The sequence below is a fragment of the Numenius arquata genome, chromosome 9 (assembly GCF_964106895.1).
Source record: "Numenius arquata chromosome 9, bNumArq3.hap1.1, whole genome shotgun sequence".
Taxonomy (NCBI): domain Eukaryota; kingdom Metazoa; phylum Chordata; class Aves; order Charadriiformes; family Scolopacidae; genus Numenius; species Numenius arquata.
The window spans coordinates 42,973,646-42,980,775 of NC_133584.1; positions in this window are offsets into that span (position 1 = coordinate 42,973,646).

The following is a 7,130-nucleotide window of genomic DNA, read 5'->3' on the forward strand; positions in this document are numbered from 1 at the left end:
TTTTGTGGCATAAAATTACCAGGCTGTGAGCTTTGCAAAAGACTTTAGTCCTAGTTTACCTTTGTTCCCCGGGCTCCCTTGTGTGTGACTGTCAGTGATACAGTCAGACAACTCCCTCTGTCCCTTGACAAGCCTATCAAGTGAATGCCTGCAATCTGGAAAGTCAGTTGATACCATCTGGTCAAGTGCTAATGAGGCCGCAGGATTACTGGTGTCAAATGTTACCTTAACCTAAGCAGACTCCATATGAGATGATGTTAGACTCTTCCTGTACCTTTCATACACCGGCGCAGTTGAACTCTGAACGTATGATTCCTCGGGAGTTTTATCATAGAATCATAGAATGGTTAGAGTTGGAAGGGACCTTAAAGATCATCGAGTTCCAACCCCCTGCCATGGGCAGGGACACCTCCACTAGAGCAGGTTGCTCAAAGCCCCATCCAGCCTGGCCTTAAACACTTCCAGGGATGGGGCATCCACAACTTCTCTGGGCAACCTGTTCCAGTGCCTCACCACCCTCACAGTAAAGAATTTCCTCCTAATAGCTAATCTAAATCTCCCCTCTTCCAATTTAAAACCATTACCCCTTGCCCTGTCACTACATCTCCTGACAAAGAGTCCCTCTCCGGCTCTCCTGTAGGCTCCTTTCAGATATTGGAAGGCTGCTATGAGGTCTCCCCGGAGCCTTCTCTTCTCCAGGCTGAACAACCCCAGCTCCCTCAGCCTGTCTTCATAGGGGAGGTGCTCCATCCCTCTGATCATCTTCGTGGCCCTCTGCTGGACCCCTTCCAACAGGTCCATGTCCTACCTGTGCTGAGGACTCCAGAGCTGGACACAGTATTGCAGGTGGGGTCTCACGAGCGCAGAGTAGAGGGGTACCTTATCAGCTGGCCTGCAAAAAAGCCATGGGGCACTCTGTACCAAGACCCCGTGCAGGAGCGCTGCGTGGGTAGTGTCAGTGTGAAGAGACAATCACATACTGAAGAGTATAGGAAGACCTATTCTTTCCTGTAGTAGCGCAAAATGAAAAGCAGGGGCTTTACATCTGTTGGGTGCTCTTGAGACTTGCACCTGATATTAGAGCTTTCATCGTTCATTCCTTATGAATCCTTTCACAAATGTCTTCAAATATTTTTGTCTGTGAGGAAAGCTGCTCCCTGATGATTTCCCTTTGAAAAGGTGTGTAAATGTGTTACAGTTCTCGTGTGGCAGAACTTGCTTGAAGTTTTGGGTTGTAAGTGCTTGACCTTTCTTGTATTAATATGATAATTTGATGCATGATAACATCATGTCTGATTAGTCCCTCTTGAGTGGAAGTGGGAGCATTTGGCTGAGCGGTGTTAAAAGGAAATCCTATCACCCCTGCGTTATAGACTGAAAGAACCTATTTCCTCTGTCTTCTCTTTTCCTAAATTTTCTAAGTGGGAGGCCTGAGTTTGATTCTCTGTTGTATCTAAAAGCTAGAGCAGTGCCAAAAAAGCTAGACCTTTTCCTCTTTGTGGGATGTGCTTTCCAGGTCTCTCGAGGTGTATCAGAATGACAGGAAAAAAAAAAAAAAATATTGATTAGAGGAAGTCATGAAGTCTCATAAAAAGAAGCCTTGGGTTGGGCTGGGGGAGTGCGAGTTTTCCTGTCCCCCGTACGGGCCCGACTGCGACATTGATCAGTGCCAGTGGGTGACCCCGTTGTAACGAAGTGCTTTGCTGTGCCTCTTGCTGCCCGCCTTAAGAGCGCTCGTGTGAAAAACCTGCGTTCTGCTGGGAGCGAGGGAAAGAGGTGACACGAGCATCTCTTTGTAGTGGCGCTCTGTTCCCCGCAGAGAGCGGCGTGTAAAGGCTCTTACTTATGTCTTGTGATTAGGAAGAGAAAGTTTGTTGGATTTGTTACAGTTTGCAAGTTCAGGTGTCCCCTCCTCTACCCTCCAGTTACTGTTACTCTTTCTTTTTTTCCAGGAAAATAATTCTTAAGCTTAGCAAGGAGCAGTCGCTGCTAGGTGTTGCTAAATGATTAATAGCTAATGTTTTTCATATTGGATATTCTGCTGACATGTCTGGCTCGGTTTTGATCTGCCTCTGGAGCAGCAAAGATAGAATTAAAGCCAGGCACTGAAGAGATTATGCCAGTCCTAGAGATGACGAGGTACAGAAGAAGCAGCAGTTTCTGTACTACTGCTGCAGTGAATGCTGCTCAGAAATTTTACACAAAAAGATAAAGGTTAGTGCAACACCACTAATGAAGCCGATGGCCGGATTTCACACAGCTGCAAACAAAGTTAAACCTGCGTTGCTGTTTCTGCACTCACCTTTCCCACCAGACAGCCCGTGTATTGCTCAGGAGAGGTGGTAAGGTAGCTTAGATACAGGCTGTATCTTGGTGTTTAATAAAGTTGTTTCTTATTTTCTTGGCTAAACAATTACTTACAGTTACTACTAGGTGAAGCCAAAGGGAATGGGACAAATCATTAGGTTGTCTCGGGAGCAGAGGAGGGGATGCACTTGGCGTGCCGGAGTGCAGGTCCGTACCACGGAGGAGCTGTGCATCTGCTGCATCTCCTTGCCTCTTTCGGGAGTTTGCCTTGGGAGGCTTACTAAGGGCTGGTTAGCAAGGCAGCCATTAACTTGCAAGAACTGGAACAGCGTTTGTGATGGCCTGTGATAAGCTGAGCTCCAGCAATTGAGCTCAGATACTGATTTATTGAGGAGTTTGGGTATTGCCAATTTTCACCCCGTGGGAAAATCTGCTTGGGAATGTTGCTGATACCATTGGAGATTTTTGCAAACCAAGGGGAGAATTAGAGTCTTGTCATCTTCTCGTAACAGCAACATTTTAAAATAGCCGTTGTGCTTTAAAACAGGTATTATGCTTAATCCTCTCACAGACACAAAGATAATGCCAACTGACCATGGAAAGAGTAGAAGAATTTGCCTGAAGGCTCCTGAAATGTATAAACATAATTTTTCCTTTTCTTCCAAGAAGACTTGTTCTTGCCCTTTTGCAACCAATTTGCTTTTGTCTATGTGGTTTTGGTTGGTTTCAATCCAAGATTTCTACCTGTAGTTGTTTCAATATGGTGTTTAACCTGAGCTTAAAGGCTGGGTGAATGTTGGGTTGTGGGTCAAGACGAGGTAGCTGGTCTGGCTGGTGTTTCTTGCTGAATACCCTTACCCTCTGAAGGCTGCCCTGCTCCATCCAGCAAGGGTGGCTGAAAGACTTGGGAATCATCTCTTCACATATTGACATAAGGAAAAGCTTTAGCTTAATAGCCAACAGCTGCTGTGACCTGGTGATGGCTTAAGCTGCTCCTGTGCAGTCCATGTATCAGTACCCCAGTTTGCAGATAGCAGCCTGATTTAGATGATGCACCAATGTGACTACGCAGCTTCCAGTTGGCTTTCTGGGTGGGTGAAGGATGCTCATGCCTTTCTGTAAGGGGGCTGCACCCTTTTATCTCTCTTAGGTGAAAAAAACCTACGTATTTGCTTATTTTCCCCTTTCCTAGAGAAAACACTTTTACTGCATTTATAGTGTTTGCCCTTTTCTTTTGAACTTTGGTCATTTATGTTTATTTTTCGCTCCTGTTTCCCCAGTGTTTAATCCTACCTTTTCTACTAACTTTCCCTGAAATGGCTGTATTTCTCCCTTGAATTCTGTTTCTGGCCTCAAAGTTATTTGCCTGTGTTTACAGGGAGAGTAGATATGTATGTAAATGGACATTGCCCTTGCCATCGTAATATGATCTTCAAAGGCTTGGACTGCAGTCACTTTGCTGCATTCTTTACATCAAACATTTCTCTTGGCAAGTTGCTGCCGACAGAGTGGTTCAATGGCCCAATCCTGCTGGTTGCCTTCTGCTCCCACTGAACTAACAGGGCTTGTGTATGCATAAAACCGAGCTTTCAAATGAGAGCCGAGTGGTCCTTACACAGTTATGTTCATGTTCTGCAATTTTGTCCTTGCTTTACTGATGTAATCTGGAAGTGATCATCAGGTCTTTTCACGACCGCTTAGTGTGTGTTAAAATAGAGGAGTTGATAGCGGCGGAGGAGGGTAGTTAAGTTCCAGCCCAACATGGAAAGGGTGGTTTAGGAGAGGTCTGCCTTTATGAAGGTAGCCCACAGCGAGTCCTGAGTATGAGGCACCGCTACCTCTGCAGTGCTGTGGCATCTGCAGTGCCCGTTTTTGTCGTTTCCACGAGCGAGGCAGCTCAGTACGTGCGGTGCTGTGGGCTGGGCAGAGGTTTGCTGGGGGAGAGAATACGACAGGTCATGAGTAGAGCAGGGAAAGCGTGTCAGGACTGTGTGTCATCAGCTTGTATTGCAGTCCCCACCACAGCATGGCATCCTCAGTGGAGTGGACCTGCACCTCATGTGAGGGTGAATCAGAACGATGGGAAAGGTCCCCTTACAGCTTTCTCTAGTCCCCCAGTCTAAAAGCTATTTGGTGTTCTGATACTTTTCTGGTCTTGGGACTGTAGAAGATGGAAAGAGAACTTCCCGTTACTTCCCATCCTGGTCTTCCAGTAAGAGGTCACACACTGGGAGTGACCCAGGTTCCCATCCTGCTGGGTGCTCGCTTACAGCATGACTCCTCAAACCCTAGCTGGGGAAACTGGGAGGGGGGGAGCAGTGGCACGAGCAGAGGTGGGGCCAGATGTTTTTCAAGACTCTTTCTGTTGAAGAAATTTATCAGAGCTACAGCCTTACAAATGTAGCATCTGTTTATTAGAGAGTATTAATTGGCGTAGTCATAAGCGGTATTCTGTATTTGCCCTGGAAATTGAGAGTGAAGCCGGCAATATTTGTTGAAGTATAAACTGCTGTAACAAAGAAAGGGAAGTGTTCTCAAAATCCTGCAATTGGATGGACCCAATTTTTCCTGCCCAAATGTGTGTGGAGTGCTGCAGTTTACCCAGGGCTCAAACTAGTCTAGCTGTCGAAGATGAAACTCGGAATTGTACAACTATTGGGAAGCTACAGGGAAGGATTTCTGTTTCCTTTTTTCCCCCTGCCCATTGACAAAGAAAGTCATATAAAAAAGTGTGTGTTTGTTTGTTTGTTTTAAAAAAAAAAAACAACAAAAAACCCAACCCAAACCCAAAACCAAACCCTTTTTTTATAAACAAAGAACGCCCCCCCAAAAAAAAGAAACCCCAAAATTTTCTGAATAAGTTTTATTTTCAATAATTTAGCATTTCTGTTACTGTGGAGTGTTGAGACTCAGCTCTGAAATAGTTGCACGTTTTACTCAATGAGCCAAGAATGCTACAGCCAATTGCAAAAATGGAGAGAATTTCAGTAAGGGGAGAGTGTGTTAATTATCTACAGAAGATGCTCACATTAAGTGCTGCATTTCATGTGTTTTCATATCTGCTGAAGCACAGCAAGAAAAGTGCTGTGCTGGGGCAGTGTGTGTGCATGGCTGAGAGCTGAATAGATGTAAATGGTTAAAAAGGGGTTCTCTGCTAGAGAGGAGGAGGGGAGAGTAAGAGTGCATTCCCAAAAAAGTACATTCCCAAAATAAAAAGCTTACATCATGGACCTCTTCAGCTTTCCCACACTTCTTTCCTAATTATTGTCCTGCAGGACAGCTGATCTATTTCAAACAGGAAGCTGTTTACAGATAACACTTGCAACTGTTTTGTCTGATTTGTTGAACTGTCGAAAAGCAAAAGACAACCTCTTTTCAAATTAAAAACTGTCAGACTTCTGTAAACAGCAGCAATGAGGTTCATCTGTGCAGTGTCCCTGCAGGCACAGAGCGTTCGGCAGTTCCCATTTTCTCAGCAACCCTAAGGTAAGAGACTTTTATACTTTCACTCTTTAGAAGAACGTAAGGAAAAGCCCGGGTGTTTATTAGGGGGCTGCCTTGTAAGTGGCAGAATATGATTGATGATCCCCACATAGTAGGGAAAGGTAAGGGAAGTAAGAACTTGCTCGATTCTATCAGATAACGTTGGTCCTTTCTGTTGAGAAGCTCCCATGTGGATTAGATCACTGAATTCCAGTTTAGTGTGGGGTTTGTATTTAAAATGTACAAATACCATTGAAAGAGCTCACTTTCCTTTGAGTAGGGCAGGACAAAACAGTACATGAATTTTTAATTTTTCCTACAATAGGAGCTTATTGCAGTTCACTAGCGGGTTGTGATTCCTGGTAGCAGATAATCAACACGTCATTTTACTTTTGGAAATACTAAGTGCTTTTCTCCATCCTTCTACTTTTCTTCCTAAGCGGCTGGCTATTTTCTACTTTAAAAAGTGAGTTTTTAATACAGCTGCAAAGCAGGGAATGAAGATTGGCATTGCAGAAATGAAGCAGATGACAGAACCACCAGTAAGAGCTAAAATTACATCACTGGGTAATGAAGAGTAAACTCAGTGAAAACCAAATAAAGTTGCAAGTAGGAATGCTTAATGAAATTTAAGGATGTAAAATCTTGGTCTAAATGAGCTGGAATATGAGAGTAAGCCACACTTCAGTAACCAGAAGGCCACACGCCTGCTTTTCAGGCATGAGATAGGATTCATAAAGGGAGCTCTGAGTTTCCATTCTGACCTCTGTGCATACATACATATATGCTCAATAGAGGCAGTGACATTTAGGAGGGGGATTGTTTTCTAGCAAAATGAAATCGCTGTGGAGAACTGAAATACCCAACTTCACGTGCCATACGGTAAAACAGAGAGAGCCTCTGGACTGGAAATACTACAGCTTTGATCCTTGGGTATTGAAAGACTTGAAAAATGTAGCAGGAAACTATTGCCATTTCCTTCTCTGTAGCTGAGATCTTCTCCATTTCGTATTTACATGATCATTTACATGATCATTTAAGACATTACAGTGATCAGATAATATAAAGCAAACACTGATTTAAAGGTCTCACTTATAGAAATGATATTAGGATCTTTCAATCTCTGAAACTTGCTGGACATCCCTAAAATTTTATTATTCTACTGATGCATCGTAAATAAAGCATGGGGATGTTGTAGACAAGAAGTAATGTTTCCAAGTTGAGTATTCCTTTTAAAAATGTTTGGACCGTCTTTCAGAAAATTCTTGGATGTATCTGTTAAAATGGAATTATTGTTTTAATTAATACATGAAAGAGAATATGTAACTTGAATTCATAGT